Genomic DNA, 17372 nt, shown 5'->3' with positions numbered 1-17372 from the left:
TAGTCAACGGTAGTGATCGCGTGCTGACATACTGTATAAAGCACCTTGCTTCCTGACATGAGCTTTTAGCAGGCTCCGCAACTAAATTGAATAGTTTTCAGCAAAAATGATTGTTTACACTGTAGGTTAGGTCTGTTTCGTGTTCCAATGTAACGTGTTATGCATGAAATGTATTTTTGTTTTCTTGTAAAAAATTTTAAAAAGCCATTTTAATTTAATAACACATGTTGGTCTTTTATTGCTTTGCTTAAACAACAGGCATTTTATTTTGAAAATGGTTACTGTGCTCTGAAGGCTTAAATATTTAAACTGCTAAACTTTTCATTATATTTTTGTGGTTAAGAGATGTCATTTTCTTCTGAGTCTATGTAGAGTGATAGCTACAACACTAAAATTTAAAGAGGGAAAAAGGACAATTGCCACCAAGAATTTACAATCGGGTTTGGCTTGGATCATTTGTAGACTAGCAATTTGGAATATGACAAGATTATACAGTAGCACCTTTTGTCCTTTGTCTGGAATACATATGAAAGGTACTTGCAGATGAAATCAAATGTGTCTAGGACATCTATGAACTGACACCTCACAATTCTGTGTAAACATAGGTCTAGAGATGCCATCTAAAACCAAAAGGCTGTTCATCATAATTTGAAAACAGGATGATAAATATACGAACAGCAAATAAATCGATGCATACATTATAATGTATACTTCCCTTCCTCTCACACTGTAAAAAATAGCAAAAGAGAAATGTGTGTGTGTATGTATATATATATATATATATCCATTTGTTTGCATAAATTATATTTAAAGCTACCGATATTGAACCACATATTAATTATCTTTGATTTATCTGTATTTTAAGTTAACTTGCAATCATTCTTAAATTGAGACTCCTCCGTTTAGCCAACAGTACTTCCATTACTATATATAACCTATCCAGCAGACATGAAAAGAAACAGGCACAAGGAATGTATATGTCATAAAATATGTCACTGGTAAAAGAGTTTGGGTGCTATGGTGTGTAAATAGTGTGTCAATAAATTTTCTGGGAGTAGAGAAGAAAGTGGGAGTTGAAGTTTGGCACACATATCTTCATCAGATCACAAAAAGAGAGATTATGTGTCTTCACACGGAGATGTTATGTGTGTGCCTTTGACAAATGCTTAAGAGAGAATGAGTGCTTAAACGCACAGTTTTATGTATACTGTTGCAAAAACATGCAATGCACATACAAGGTAGACATTTTTTCAGGGAGACATTAGTGCCTTTCCAAATACAGAACTGTAACTTTCACCTCTGCCTAACTGTGAGCAGTGTCTAAAGCAAGAGCACAACATCAAATAAAGTGTTATTTACAAGAGGAAAACAAAATGCCTTCATGTTCATGTCAGCAGAGGTCTCACAGTGCTACCCTAGAAAATGCATATACATTATAAATGGTTCAACATGTACCATTGTACACGATAGCATCCTTGATATTTTGAACAGCACTGTAAAAACCTGCTAGAAGAAGTCTTGAATGTTGGCATCACAGCTGGTGTTGTAAGGAAGGCCACTTTCATGTCCTCATTTGTATTTGAAATTTCATTGCATTCATATTTATATACTAGATCCTTTCACATCCATAACCTTCATCCATAATTATGTTTAATTCTTTCAGGTTGAAACCATTAAGTTAATAGTTTTACAGATAATGGAGCTTTCTGATCTTTCAGTTTGTAGAGACGTACAGTACAGAATTATTTCTGGTTTCAGACTTTAATTCCATAAACCATTAAAATATACCTCTAGGAGCATCACACACACACAGACACACACACACACACAAACAAAATAGCCTGTCTAAGCTGCCGACTCCACAAGTGTCACCCAAGTACAGTATCTCAAGATACAATGGCATCTGTCAGTCACTACCAGCCGTGCCACGCATTTTTGTCCATTGGCACGTGCAGCTATATCTTGTGGCATGTGCCACTGTAGATCCATCCAGTCCGTTAGGGTCATGATGGCAATAGGGAGAGCAGAGAGGCCCAGACATACCCGTCCCCTGCAACTTCCTCCAGCTCAACCAGGGGGATCCCCAGAAGCTCCCAGGCCAACTGGGATTTATTATTTCTCCAGCGGGTCCTGGGCCGATCTCGGGGTCTCCTCCCAGTTGGCCATGCCTGGAACACCTCACAGGGGGCATCCTTACCAAACCACCTCAACTGGCTCCTCTCAATGCAGAGGAGTAGCGTCTCTACTTGCTCCCTGCTGGACGAACTCCTCACCCTGTCACGGAGAGAGTCCCGCCACCCTATGGAGAAAACTCATTGCAGCCGCTTGTATCCATGATCTTATTCTTTCAGTCATTACCCAGAGTTCATGACCATAGGTGAGGGTAGGGATGTAGACTGTATGGTAAATGGAGAGCTCTGACTTATGGCTCAGCTCCTCCTACACCACTACAGTCCAGTACAGCGACCACATTACTGCTGCCACTGTCCCATTCTGTTCCCATCTCACGCTCCCTTTTCCCCTCACTTGTGAATAAGACCTCAAGATACTTAAACTCCTCCACATGGGGTAAAGTTTCTCCCCTTACCTGAAGAGGGCAAGCCATCCTTTTCCGTGAGAGAACCACGGACTCAGACTTGGTGGTGCTGATCCTCATATCAACCGCTTCACAGTCGTAGGCTGTAAACCGTTCCAGCACGTGCTGAAGGCATCCATGTGATGGTGCCAAAAGTACAACATCAACACCACCACATAGAGTTCCCTCCTGTCCTCGGCTGCACCTCAATATCCTGTCCATGAAAATCACAAACTGGAATGGAGAAAAGGCACAAACTTGGAAGAGTCCTACACCCACATTGAGCGAGCTTGACTTCATGCCGAGTATGTGGGCACAGCTCTTGCTCCATTTGTACAGAAACCGAATGGCCCGCAGTAGTGGCACCCCATACTCCCAAAGCACCTCCCACAGAATTTCTCAAGGAACATGGTCGTAGGCCTTCTACAAGTCCACAATACACATGTAGACTAACTCCCATGCCTCTTCAATGATCTGTGAAAGGGTGAATAGCTGGTCCAATGTTCCACACCCAGGACTGTTCCTCCTCAAACTGAGGTTCAGCTATCGGCCGGAGTCTCCTTTTCAGCACCCTGGCATAGACTTTCCTGGAGAGGCTGAGAAGTGTTATACCCCTGTAGATGCACACACTCTCCATTCCCCTTTCTGAAATATAGGGACCACCACCCCGGTTTGCCAATCCAAAGGCACAATTCCCGAGGTCCACGCAACATTGCAGAGGTGTGTCAGCCATGAGAGCCCCACAACATCCAGGGCCTTAAGCAGTTCCGGGGGATTCTCATCCAACCCTGGAGCTTTGCCACTGAGGAGCTTCCCAACTACCTCCATGACTTCTACCAGGGAAATGGACTCTGATACCCCAGAAGCCTCTGGCTCTGCCTCCTGTAAGGGAGGCATATCTCTCGGGTTTAGGAGTTCCTCAAAGTGTTCGTTCCACCTCCTGAACAATGTCCTCATGGGGTACTCAGAGGTCCCCCAGGTGGACAGAGCGGTTGCGATCCACCTGTGTCCTGAGAATGCACCCACCTGGCGGGATTGCCCCTTGCTCCCTCCATGGCCTGTAGGATGATGTCGTCACTTACCACCAAAGCCTACAGCACCACTGGACAGGCCGCCTCCGCCCTGCATGCCATGGCCCTCCTGCAAGTTCACCAGGCCAAGGCACTCAAAGATCTGCACTTGGGTAGTCCTGACCCCGACGTGTTGCAGGAACTGCGCTCTGCGACCGACCTCGCCCTCCGGGCCATGAAGGTCACAGCACGGATTCTCGGCCAGGTGATGGCCACCCTCATGGTCCAGGAGCATCATCTATGGCTGAACCTGGTCGAGATGCGGGAAGTAGACAAAGCATGCTTTCTCAACGCCCCTGTTTCCCAGCTCGTTCTATTCGGCGACACTGTTGATGACTTCGCCCAGCAGTTATCAGCGGTGAAAAGACAGATGGAGGCCAATTCCCACATCATGCCCATCCGCCGTACCAGCACGGGCCGTGCTCCGTCTGATCGCCGAGTCGTCCACCTGTGGCTTCCAAACGTCAGACAGCTCCGCCTCAACCTGGGCCCAGCTCTCAGCCCCAGCGTTGAGCGCCCCGCAGGAAGCGCACGCCCCTGTCTCCAGAACATCCTCAAGGACCCGGAAGGCTCCCTTTCTTCCCGGAGGTGCATGACGAGTTGATGAAGCCATAGGGGGCACATTTTACTGCCCAAAACAGGCTTCCTCGCTCCTCCGCTCTCACTACCCTCGATGGCAGAGCGGCCCAAATAGCCCTGTATGCCATGGCCCCCCTGCAAATCCACCAGGCCAATGCACTTAAAGATCTGCATTTGGGTAGTCCTGTTCCTGATGTGCTGCAGGAACTGTGCTCGATGACCGATCGCGCCCCCAGGGCCTCGAAGGTCACAGCACCGGCACGCAGATGGGCGATGCCCACACTCGTGGTCCAGTAACGACATCTGTGGCTGAACCTGGTCGAGATGCGGGACCCAACAAAGCCTGCTTTCTCAATGTCCCCGTCTCCCAGTTCGGCTTATTCGGCAACACCGTTGAAGACTCTGCCCATCAGTCTTTGGCAGTGAGGAAGCAGACGGTGGCCATCTCCCTCATCATGCCTCGCCGCCGTTCCAGCGTGAGCTGTGCTCAGTTTGCTCGCTGAGAGCTTGACCCTCCGGCTTCTAAACAACAGGCATGTCCACTTCAACAAGGGCCCAGCTCTCAGCCCCAGCATAGAGCTCCCTGCAGGAAGCTGACGCCCCAATCTCACGAACAACTACCGGGAACCAGAAGGCTCCCAAGCGTTCCTGAGATGAAAAAACCAAGGAGCGAGATGGCCACTACGGAGTTGGTATCTGGGCCACTCCATCCTCTGGTTGAGAACCTGGAGGGAAACCTCTTGCCGCACGGGCCGCGGTACCCACATTGCCAGGAAAAAGAGAGTGGTTCCCTCACTCCTTTGGTCACCTAACCAGTGCCCCCTCACACCCCACCAGGCATGTCATACGTGATTGTCCCCTTAGTGCCCCCTGCTCGGATCTTGGACGCATTGCTTACACTTCCAACCAGTTGTGCTGGCGGGCCAGGACCATCAGACTCGGCGACACAATTTAGTTAGCCAGGCACTTGCCCCACAGGGGTGCGATGGAGCCATCACTCCAGCCGAGATGAAGCCAGGGTTCTTCGGCCTTCGCTTCATTGTACCAACGGGTGTCGTGCCTCACACAGACACCCGTTCAAACGTGCTCACGCGGAATCTTATTCTAACATGTGTCCAGCGTCTAGATTGGTTTGCAGTGGCAGACTTAAGGATACATACATTCACGTCTGTGCCTTGCACAGACCCTTCTTACGGCTCACTTCTGACAGCCCAACGTACTAGTACCAGGTCCTCCCCTTCGGCTCATCCCTGTCCCCTCGCGTCTTCACGAATGACGCAGAGGCCACCCTTGCCCCGCAAAAGGAAGTGGGCATCTGCGTACTCGAATTCTTCGAAGACTGGCTGATTCTAGCTCACTCTCGAGAGTCTCTGTGCACCCACAGGAACCAGGTGTTCAGGCATGTCAGCCGTCTAGGGCTTCAGGTCGACGAGGGCTTCAGGTAGAAAAGAGCAAGCTCTCCCTGGTTCAGAGCATCTATTTTCTCAGCATGGAGTTAGACACAGTCTCAACAACAGCGCCTCACAAATGAGCGCACACAGCTGGTGCTGAACTGCCTAAGTTCACTCAGACAAGGCACAGCGGTTCCCTTGCAGCATTTCCGGATGCTCCTGGGGCTTATGACATCCTCAGTGGCAGCCGCGCCGCTCGGGTTTGTTAGGGGTATAACAGTTATGACCCGGACCAGATATGGAGAATGAAGACCAGGAGTCGAGAAGTTCAATTAAAGAATCAAAAATGTACTGAAGTATAGTCTGCAGTGAAATTGGTAGAGCCAGCGGCAAAGTCTCACGAGGAGATCGAAAGCCAACTCGTAACTTTCACAAAATCTTACATCAATTATACCATTTGCAAGGACGTACATTCCATTATTTTACTCCTGATTGGCTAAAAGACCATAAAGTCACAACATATAGACAGCTATGCGGCCTATCAACATTAATCAGCGCACTTGTCGTCCGAGCCCGAGATTTACATCTGAAGTGACCTCGCAGATGGTCGCGGGGCGTCTTCGAGTCGGCCTGGTGTGCATCCCTGGGTTCAAAACCTGGGTAGAAGGTCAAACGCACACACAAAACACTGACGAATGACAGTTCTTCTCTGGGCACAAGAGAGCCAGAACACAACGTTATCAGGCCATTTAAACCAAAACAGAGAGATAAAATATTCACTCCTCGGGCAGAGGAGAGGGGTAGAAATAACATACATTTCTTCCCTAAAGAAATAATAAGAGAAAATCACACTTCTACTATTCAGGTATTATTACATAGGACTTTAAACCATATAATTAGTCATGGAAAGGTAACAATCAAACACAGAATACATCTGGAACCTATGTTTAACGCATTCTCCCTTGAGAGGCTGGAGAGAATCACAGATAAGCTTATCCCCAAAAGACCTTCAGCCTACGTGCAGGACAGAGAGAAAGACTCTGGAATGTTCCTAAAAGAGACTAGTTAGCATTCAACACACATATGATTCAAAGTATATTTCAGTTATGCATAAGAAAATAGAATTGATTATGTGATCATGCATATAGTTAATTCATCACTTTATTAAAGAAGTTAAGTAACAGAATACAGATAGATATTGATATAACAGGATATATATATATATATGTATTGATATATCTGAAGAGACAAGGGATTTTGACCCTCACCCTTCAGTCCCCCGTTTTAGACCAATGTGAGGTCCAATACCGCCACGTCTGGTCTACCAAGTGAGGTCACTACGGAAGGTGGAGTGGTAACGCATGCTTCCCTGATGGGTCACACTTGTCTCTTCGCCTCATTGTGGACATGCTGGATGCTAAAAATTCCCAGTCCCCACGCGAAGGCTCTCCCACCTTCCACTCACAACAGGGCATGGATGTTATCCTTCTTAAGTTTCTCTTTCAAGCGTGTCGTCAGTTTTCTCAGTCGGTTCTCCTCCTCGGAAGGGTTCAAGTTACTGCAAGCAGACCTGCATACATAAGAAAAACAGAAACGAACACACATCCACACACACAGACAGAGGACACCCACTCCCAAAAGAGCTCCAAAAGCATATAACACATATTTAACAGCTCCCATGACCAAATCCTCTGACGCAGCCACAAACTCCTCCCAAGCTTCCTCCACATATTCCTCCACTGTTTCCGTCATGTCAGTAAATATTGCTCCTACCGAAAAAGCCAAAACCAATGCTACTGCTATAGCAGACGGAGGTTCCGAATCAGTATACCATGGAGTGCCCTTAGATTTAAGCCATACAGAATTCAAATACTCATAACCTGCAAATGGATCATTAGTTTTTATCTGTTCCAGAAATGCAGTGATAAATTTCTGCCGAGCTGTTTGCGCCTTCAACCGAGGAAAATATTCAGTCTTCTGCTTCAACTCTGCAACACAAAGAGACAGCTCTGCTTCGTTAGCTTTCTTACTCTTATCAACTGGACGCCATGCAGGACCCATGGGGTGTGTCAACCTGTGTTTAGCACAGTCCTCTGATGGAGTCTTAGACTCTAGATCTCTGATTTCCTGTACTGAAGGAATTGGACTCAGAAATTGTATAAATTGTTTTGCCCTGTGAAACCACTCATCTCCAATAGCTACATCGGACAACTGAGGCCACATCTTCACCTGAAATGATTTATAATTGTCCCACAACAGCTACTCATACTTTAAAGGTACCAGACTAGTCTTTGCTCGAGTGTACATCATTTCAATATACAGTTTAAACACTTACAAATGCATCCATGATGTCACATTATAAGCCATCGATGTAGGATTATAACATTTATCTTCAAGGTAATCATGCAAGTGATCCATGTTGAAAACAGTTCTGTTAGCAAGGTTCCTAGCAAACTCATACTGGTGCAACACATCAGAAAAACTAGCCCAAGTGTAACCTGACTTAACAAAAGAAGCATTACACACCTCCCAGGGTATCTCCATCATCTTCACACCCGTGAGCTTCTCAGAAATTTCTCTACATTTATCAACGTCTCCAGGAGGAAACATCTTAACAAACCACTGTTGAATTTCTTTACCTAAACAACGCTCAACATGTGCAGTCTCCTTCCAAGGGTCATCGAATCTAGTGTACCTGGGCCAAGAGAGGGACAAAGCATTAATAACAGGCAAATCATTTTTACTGCCATTCAGATCGAACTTGTCCCTGTCAGTTTTATCTATCTGTCCTAACCTATCACAGACTGCACCGTAAGCCCTATTAGTGTCCCATCGGATCATGTGGCATTTAGTTGGGACTAACACTCCCCATCTCATCAAATCCTTATTTATTGCTGTTTGATACTCATCAGACCCCGGTTCTTCTCTAATCACAATATTGCTGTATATATAGCTTTGGGCTACATCTTTAACGACTTTGTTGTAACCAAGTTCATTCTTAGCTTTGGGAAGATAGTATGACATGATGTGGCGAGGATCAGGAGCACTTGGGTATAACGGAAGTTTCACTGCTTTTCCACCTAAAATCATGTGGGAGTCATTCACATCTGCTACCTGACGCCTCCTTCGTTCTGCTCTACTCTCACCTTTTCTAGATTTTAACAAATATCGATTAACCATATCCATTCAGTATAGAGCATGCACTCATGTTTTCACGAGCTATGTGGTCAGGGATCCAGCTCATTGAACTGAAATCTCCTTCAAACAGGTCAACGCCTCCACTCCTCATCCACCGACCTTTTTGCATAATGAGGGTAGTATCGGGATAATTTGGGGAGTGACCAAGCCAATAGGTCACTGTCTCATTTCCGTCCAGACGATAACAACGATCATTTACCTTTTGATACATGGTCGGAATTAAATTTAGACCCTCAGTTGAATTTAGACATGGGTATTGTACCCATGATGGACGGTTATCGATCTCCTCACAATCCCAATGAGTTGAAAACGCATGGAATCTCCCTGTCCAAATTGAAATTTGAATCCACATCAAAAATGATAAAGCGATCAGAATTAAAAATATCAACGAGAGCGGAAGTACCAATCGGATGAAAGCTCGTTTCACTTTCAGTCGTCTCTCACTACGCCCCTCTTCTTGAAGAATTAGCAGCTTCAGTATGTCGTCGGATTCAGCCATCTGTAATGATAAAACATTTGTTCTAGAATTCTAGAATTTTAACATACACGACAGACATTTAATGATCCCGAGGTAGTAAGTTGTTACACTTTTCAAGTGGTTTCACCTGTGACCAATGTCTCCATACGGTACACAAAACCCCCCTGTCCAGTAGAACAGAGGTGTTAGTGGTCAATACCACCTGATAAGGCCCATCAAATTTCGGACTTAAGGGGAAAATGTCTCCCGCTGTAACATTACATTGTCACCTATTTCAGGCAAAGCAGGCATGTCTTTTTGCTCAACATTATCTCGATCTGCTTGTCGTGTGCTAACACTAACCCGTGTGTCTCGCAGACTGTCATCCAAAGCTTTCAGATAATTTTGTAAAGCGTCTTTCAAAGGCCCGGATGGTCCCTCATGTTGCAAGGGGGCATCCCAGGGCAGCCGCATGTAGCGACCTGTCATTACCTCAAAAGGGCTGAGCTGTGTAGTCTTGTTAGGGCTGGCTCTCATGCTTAACAAAATCGCTGGGACAGCCGCATGCCACCCTTTCCCCACTCCAACAATCTCTTTCTCAATGAAGTTTTAAGCGTACGATTAGTGCGTTCAATAGATCCGCTAGATTGGGGCCTAAATGGAATGTGAAAGTGTTGCCTCACCCCCATCAATTTCATGACATTTTTCATCACCTTCCCAGTAAAATGTGTACCCTGATCTGAATCAATTTGTAAGGGCAAACCCCATCTTGGGAAAACTTCATTCAACATAATCTTGGTGGTTGCATCTGCGGTGCAGTTTCTCAGTGGAAATGCCTCAACCCATCTGGAAAACAGATCAACAATCATTATGTATGTAAAACCTCCACTAGGGGGCAGTGGACCTATGAAATCAATTTGGAGGTGTGTCCATGGCCCTTGAGGTCGAGGGGCATGTCCTAAGGGAATTTTCAGCTTAGAAGAAGAATTAACCTTAAGGCATACTAGACATCTCTTACAAAAATCATTGCAAGAAGCCCTCAGTCAGGGCCACCACCAGGTTTTGGAAATCATTGCATGTAGTTTTTCAGGACCTGCATGTGCCAAACCATGATACAAAGACATTAGTTCAGTTCTAGCAGAAACAGGACAAACAAAACGCTCATTAAATTTCCACAGTCCTTCTGCATTTTCCTGAGCTCCTAATTTTGTCCATTGTTCTATCTCTTCAGGGTCATCCTCATCATAGAGTTTAAAAAGGTCTCTGGAGGTCTCACTCTCCTGAGGAGCAAGAGCCATAACACTCACGCAAGTCTCAGTCCGTGTTGCAGCCTCTCTGGCAGCTGTGTCAGCAGCTCGGTTTCCTGTGGCCTCAGGAGAATTGTCCGTTGCATGTCCAGTGACTTTGATAACTGCTCCTGTTGCAGGAAGATCACAGGCATTCATAAGTTCTTTTACCTGCTGTTGATGAGAGATCGGCAGACCGGCAGTGGTTAGAAATCCTCTGCATCTCCACACAGGGCCGAAGTCATGAACAGCACCATATGCATAATGGCTGTCAGTGTAAACATTGACTCGTTTCCCCTGGCCATACTGCAATGCTCGTGTCAATGCGACCAGCTCGGCCACTTGAGGCCCTCCTCCTGAAAGAGAACCACAGTCAACAGTTTCACCATGTTCATTTACAACAGCCCAGCCAGTGAAGCGTTTTCCCTGTTCATGAAAGCTGGAACCATCCACGAACAACTTCATGGCATCAGAAAGTGGTTCAGATTGAAGAGGGCTCTGGCTGTCCGTCTCGATCAGTCGGGCACAGTTGTGTGCAGTTCCTTCTTCTGGAAGTAAGGAGGCAGGGTTGATAGCAGTTTCAATGTCAATATTTATATCCACATTTTTACTCAAGAGAGTGGCCTCCCATTTAGCTCATCTTTGATTAGAGATAGAGCCTAAATGAGTGTTTGTTAACAATTTCAGAATCTGGTGTCTAGTGTGCAGTATCACCTTCTGATGAGTCACAATGTCCTCGGTAATCTTTACAGCCCACTCTGCACAGTCGCATATCTACAGGCACGGATGCTGTCCTGCCATTGAAACAGGAATAGGAGCAGAATAATATCCTACCATCCCATAGGAGTTTCTTCCTGGAACCCTTTGACCCAGGGCCGCTGAATAGGATCGAGTTCCCACCCATGTCCATAGATGGAACGGCCTGCTGGCATCGGCATGACATAATGCTGGGGAGGAAACAAGAGTTTCTTTGATACTCACAAACGCCTCCTCCATCTCCTCAGTCCAGTCGATCAGCTCTGATCCAGGTTTTCCTCCTTTCAGCACCTCTGTGAGTGGTTTAGAAAGTTCAGTGTATTCAGAAACATACTGGCGGCAGTAATTCAAAAGACCCATTACTTGCCTTAGACCAGTAACCGTGTTTGGTTTTGGAAGTTCAATGATAGCTTTAACTCGTTCAGGAGTGATGCGTCTGCCGTGCACACCCACAATTTGCCCCAAATAAGTCACTTCAGGCAGTGCTAGCTGTGCTTTCTTCAAGTTCACTTTGAATCCCCCGTTTTGGAGGGCATTCAAAACAGTCTGTACAGCAGTCAAATGTTTGAACTTGGTTGGACTAGCAATTAAAATGTCATCCACATATTGTAGGACAACAGATCCGTCATATTCAATTTGTTTTCTTACCGGATCGATGAAGGATGCTAGTACCTGATGAAACAGTGTGGGTGAGTTGCAGAAACCTTGTGGCAAATGACTCCATGTCCATTGGCGACCCCTGCTGGTGAAAGCAAATCTGCCTTGGTCCTCCTTGGCTAGGGGACAAGTCAAAAAACCGTTAGAAATGTCTAAAGCAGTAAAAAGACAATGTTCAGATCCTATCTCGTGTAGGATAGTTGTGGGGTTGGCCACCAGAGGGTGCATTTTCTCAGACACTGAATTCAGAGAAGTGTAATCAATGGTCAAACGCCAGCTCCCATCCGGCTTTTTGACAGGCCACATGGGAGAGTTAGTGGGAGAGGAGCAGGGAATCACAATCCCCCGTTTGCATAGTTCATCTACAACAGTGTCAGCTCCCTCTTGAGCCTCATTTTTCAACGGATATTGTCTTCTGGCTTCATGCAAAGCACCTGGGATGCTCAGTGGCTGAATCTGTGCTAAACCACAATCATATTTATCTTTTGCCCATACATCAGGAAATTTGGAAATTATAAACTTCCACTCAGGGCGAGTTTCAGTTAGACTAGCAGGTTCAGCCACTGCACATCTCTGCTCATGGTGGGGGCCACTCTGAGATAAGCGAATTGTTTCATTGCAGCCAAGCACTAGCTTATCTTGAGAAAGCAAAACATCAGCTTCGAGTTCTTTCAGAATGTCAACACCAATTAGAGTCCCTACAGTATTTTTCCCTACCCAAAATTCAGTCCAATAGACTTTTTCAGAGTTAGAAATGGTTAGAGGGATAGGAACAGATTTATGATATACATTTGTGCCATTTAGACCTTCTGTATACAAAGTTTCAGAAGTGATCTCAAGATCGAGATCTGTAATTGATACAGTCGCGCCCGTGTCAATCAAAATAAGGCATTGCCGGCCTCCTAACAACGCATGTATGAATGGGCTGGTGTCTGCATAATTACATGAACCGGAGGCCGCTGACCCCTATTCGTCCCCTATCAGCTGCCTCAGCTTTTTGAGCTCAGCTGTAGTCAGAGAGTTAAGCTTGGAGCATCACTGTTGACAGAAACATCATTTTTAGGACCTTCCTTTTTCTCATTTCTGTGATTTTTTTTTGTTTACCACTATGACAATGTCTAGCAATGTGGCCCTCTCTGTTAAAATTTCTGCATCTGGCAACAGGCTTGGTACAATCTCTAGAGGTATGACCTCTCTCGTCACAATTATAGCAGGTTATGTTATTGCGGGGACTCATTTCCACTTCAACTGACACAGCAGATACTTTACCCACATTAACATCATCATCACGTGTTTGCAAACGGCTCCAGCTTACAGAGCACCAATGAAGCAAATCCTCCCAATATCTGATGTCAATGGCACTGTTCAACAACATGTCTCGGTATTGTTTATTCAATCCGCCTGTAGCGGATTCTATCACTATGGCAGAATCAAGATCTTCTGCGTTGTTGTTTGCAGCACAGTACTTTTCATAGGCTATGCGAAAGCGCTCAATGTATTCTAAGGGGTTTTCGCCAGCCCTCTGTTTAATCTGTGTCACACTGGTCCAGGGAAAAGACCCCCGACCCAAAATAGCTTTCACGCGTAACTTGTAATCTGAGTAAGCTTCACAAAACTCAGGCCAATCTGTGGGGACTCTGGGGTGGAAAGGAGCAATCTGAACCGCCCTTAATTTGCTGGTGGGAACCAAACCCTCAACCAAAGACTGTATATCTGCCATCCCCAGATTCTGTTGCCTAGCAACGGCCTCTAGCCTGTCCCATAGAATTTTGTTTGGGTTATACAACTTAAAAGGTTCCAACCCTGCAAGCAAACTGTTTTTCTCAGCCGCTGTGAGTCTGACCCATTGACCATCCTCCCAGCCAGCACCCATCTCAGTATTCAATCCTCCCCAAGCCTGATGTCGGATTGGGGCGGCAAATGCCGTCTCAATGGGTTTAGACATTTCTCTGGGGGACAAGTTAAGATTTCCGACCCCCGGTTTTTGCTTAATCTGCTTTGCTTGCACGGCAGGAATCTCCGAAATGTCATAAGGTGGGGGGCGCGAAACAGCCACAATCAACAATCCGCGCGCCTCAGCATATGGCCCATCGTTCTGATTATCAGTCTGATCAGCAGCGCTGAAAGCAGCAGCTGCCTGAGCAGTCTGAGAAAAGAAGGTGGGGGCCAAGGGAGCACGGGGAACTGTCTCATTTTTCACAGCATTTTCTGCCTTCTCACAAACAGCCTCGAAACCCTTACTCAAACTACACAGATCACAGCCGACTTCCTGCCCAATAATTTTTGGCACTCTATCACGCTGGGCAATCAAACTAGACCATCCGTCCATCATATTTGGAATTGCCTTTTCATGGCTTAAAGGTATACCACCCAGTTTACAAATCCATGAATAGGCAAACACGGATAGATATTTGGCCCTATCAGCATCTTTTTTTGTTCTGCAGCCAGTCAGTCTGCTGCATGATGTTCCAATCAGAATCAAACCTCTGACTAACCATTTTCTTAATGAGCTGTGCACATTTCTTTGATTTGAGCTCGTCAGAGCAGAGCTGTTTACAGCGTGTGCCCTCCTCGTTTTGGTCAGAACTACTCAGAAAATTCCCTTTATCAGTCATTTTTCTTGGTCACAGTTGAAAATCACTACCGAAAAGATTTTAGCAGCAAATATTTTACGCAGATAAATTAACTATAGCAGCAACAATACTGGATTTCTACACAATACACCACAAAGTATTCTTCACAAACATCCTGGTCACATATACTGATCCATACCAATTCGGTCATAATTTATTTATTTACTTGGGACCGCTCCTGATGCATCCCTGGCAAAACAATCCCTATTGTATTTTATTTTATTTTATACCTAATATCTGAATCCCTAACTGCCTGATTCACTAAGCTCGGGTACCCCTATCTGAGGTGGAAGAGATTGAGCAGGTTTACGGTGCCACTGGACCTCCCGTCCAGGGATCACACTCTGCCGGGGTGGTGCTACACCAATGCCCACCTGGGCCCCCACAGAGCACCCTTCACTTGCGCTGTTTGCTGTTTTAACCCTTAACAGCTCTCTCAGCGACTTCTTATACTTTCAATAGTATAATTAAATTACTCTTCACTCGCCTCGTCGGAGTGAAGCTCTCCCGCTCCCCTTCAAAATCTCTTCCAGTCAGACAGTCCTAACAATTAATAAAAGCTTCCTACCTTGTTTGCTGATTTGCCAGAGATGTCACCACGGAGTGATTGCCCGCCGAATCCTCCACCAAACTGTTAGGTGTATAACAGTTATGACCCGGACCAGATATGGAGAAAGAAGACCAGGAGTCGAGAAGTTCAATTAAAGAATCACAAATTTACTGAAGTATAGTCTGCAGTGAAATTGGTAGAGCCAGCGGCAAAGTCTCACGAGGAGATCGAAAGCCAACTCGTACCTTACACAAAATCTTACATCAATTATACCATTTGCAAGGACATACATTCCATTATTTTACTCCTGATTGGCTAAAAGACCATAAAGTCACAACATATAGACAGCTATGCGGCCTATCAACATTAATCAGCACACTTGTCGTCCGAGCCCGAGATTTACATCTGAAGTGACCTCGCAGATGGTCGCGGGGCATCTTCGAGTCGGCCTGGTGTGCATCCCTGGGTTCAAAACCTGGGTAGAAGGTCAAACGCACACACAAAACACTGACGAACGACAGTTCTTCTCTGGGCACAAGAGAGCCAGAACACAACGTTATCAGGCCATTTAAACCAAAACAGAGAGATAGAGGCAGTGTTGGCTCAGTGGTTGAGGCTCAGGGTTACTGACCAGAAGGTCGGGGGTTCAAGCCCCAGCACCACCAAGATGCCACTGTTGGGCCCTTGAGCAAGGCACTTAACTCCAGGTTGCTCCGGGGGGATTGTCCCTGAAATAAGTGCACTGTAAGTCGCTTTGGATAAAAGCGTCTGCCAAATGCATAAATGTATGTAAATGTAGATAAAATATTCACTCCTCGGGCAGAGGAGAGGGGTAGAAATAACATACATTTCTTCCCTAAAGAAATAATAAGAGAAAATCACACTTCTACTATTCAGGTATTATTACATAGGACTTTAAACCATATAATTAGTCATGGAAAGGTAACAATCAAACACAGAATACATCTGGAACATATGTTTAACGCATTCTCCCTTGAGAGGCTGGAGAGCATCACAGATAAGCTTATCCCCAAAAGACCTTCAGCCTACGTGCAGGACAGAGAGAAAGATGTTCCTAAAAGAGACTAGTTAGCATTCAACACACATATTATTCAAAGTATATTTCAGTTATGCATAAGAAAATAGAATTGATTATGTGATCATGCATATAGTTAATTCATCACTTTATTAAAGAAGTTAAGCAACAGAATACAGATAGATATTGATATAAAAGGATATATATATATATATATATATATATATATATATATATATATATATATATATATATATATATGTATTGATATATCTGAAGAGACAAGGGATTTTGACCCTCACCCTTCAGGTTGATGCATATGAGACCACTTCAGCACTGGCTTCTGACTCGAGTCCCGAGATCGGCATGGCGCTGTGGCACATACCGTGTGTTCATCACCTCTTTCTGCCGCCAGACATCCAACCTTTAAACAGACCTCTGTTTTCTGCAGACAGGAGTCCCCCTACAGCAGGTATTCTGATGCGATCTGGACACCCCAGACACCTCCAAACAGGGCTGGGGCACTGTGTGCAACAGGCACGCAGCCGTCAGCTCCTGGACATGGCCCTGGCTGGGTTGGCACATCAACTAAAATTACTCTGTACTGGAATACAGTAGGTGCTCCACAGGATGGGCCTTTGTGGACTAATCCCGCTGTGTGTATTTTCCGCGGTACGGTCCCCCTACTTGGGACACGCTATTTCCAAATGTGGCCTGAAAACCCACATTTCGCCACACTTTACCTCCCACCAGCCTGGGCAGGTGGCGGTCTCCGTGGGGTCTTTTCCCCCTGGAAAGAATAGGATTTGGAAAAGAATGCCTTCCCCGATGCGTGTGATAGCATTAAAATGGCCTGAGCCATTTTTAACTCTATGCGAGAAACATAGAGAGAGAATAGGCGTGGCTGCCGCAAACTGCTCCCATTCTTGGCACGTCGCTTTGCAGGGAATGGAGGTTACAACAGTAACCTAGACATTAAATAAATGCTATTAAGAACGCAACTGCAGAGCATTGTAATTGGTATTCTTACTAGTAAGAATCAATTGTAGATCTCTATAATTGGAGTTTTTACTAGTGAAATATCATTGCAGAGCTCTGTAATTCAACCGTAGAGCTCTGCAATAGCATTATTTCTAATAGAAATGCAAATAGAGAGCTCTGTAACTGGAATTCTTACTAGTGAA

Source organism: Xyrauchen texanus, chromosome 7, assembly GCF_025860055.1.
Source record: "Xyrauchen texanus isolate HMW12.3.18 chromosome 7, RBS_HiC_50CHRs, whole genome shotgun sequence".
Classification (NCBI taxonomy): Eukaryota; Metazoa; Chordata; class Actinopteri; order Cypriniformes; family Catostomidae; genus Xyrauchen; species Xyrauchen texanus.
This window is presented reverse-complemented; position numbering follows the sequence as displayed.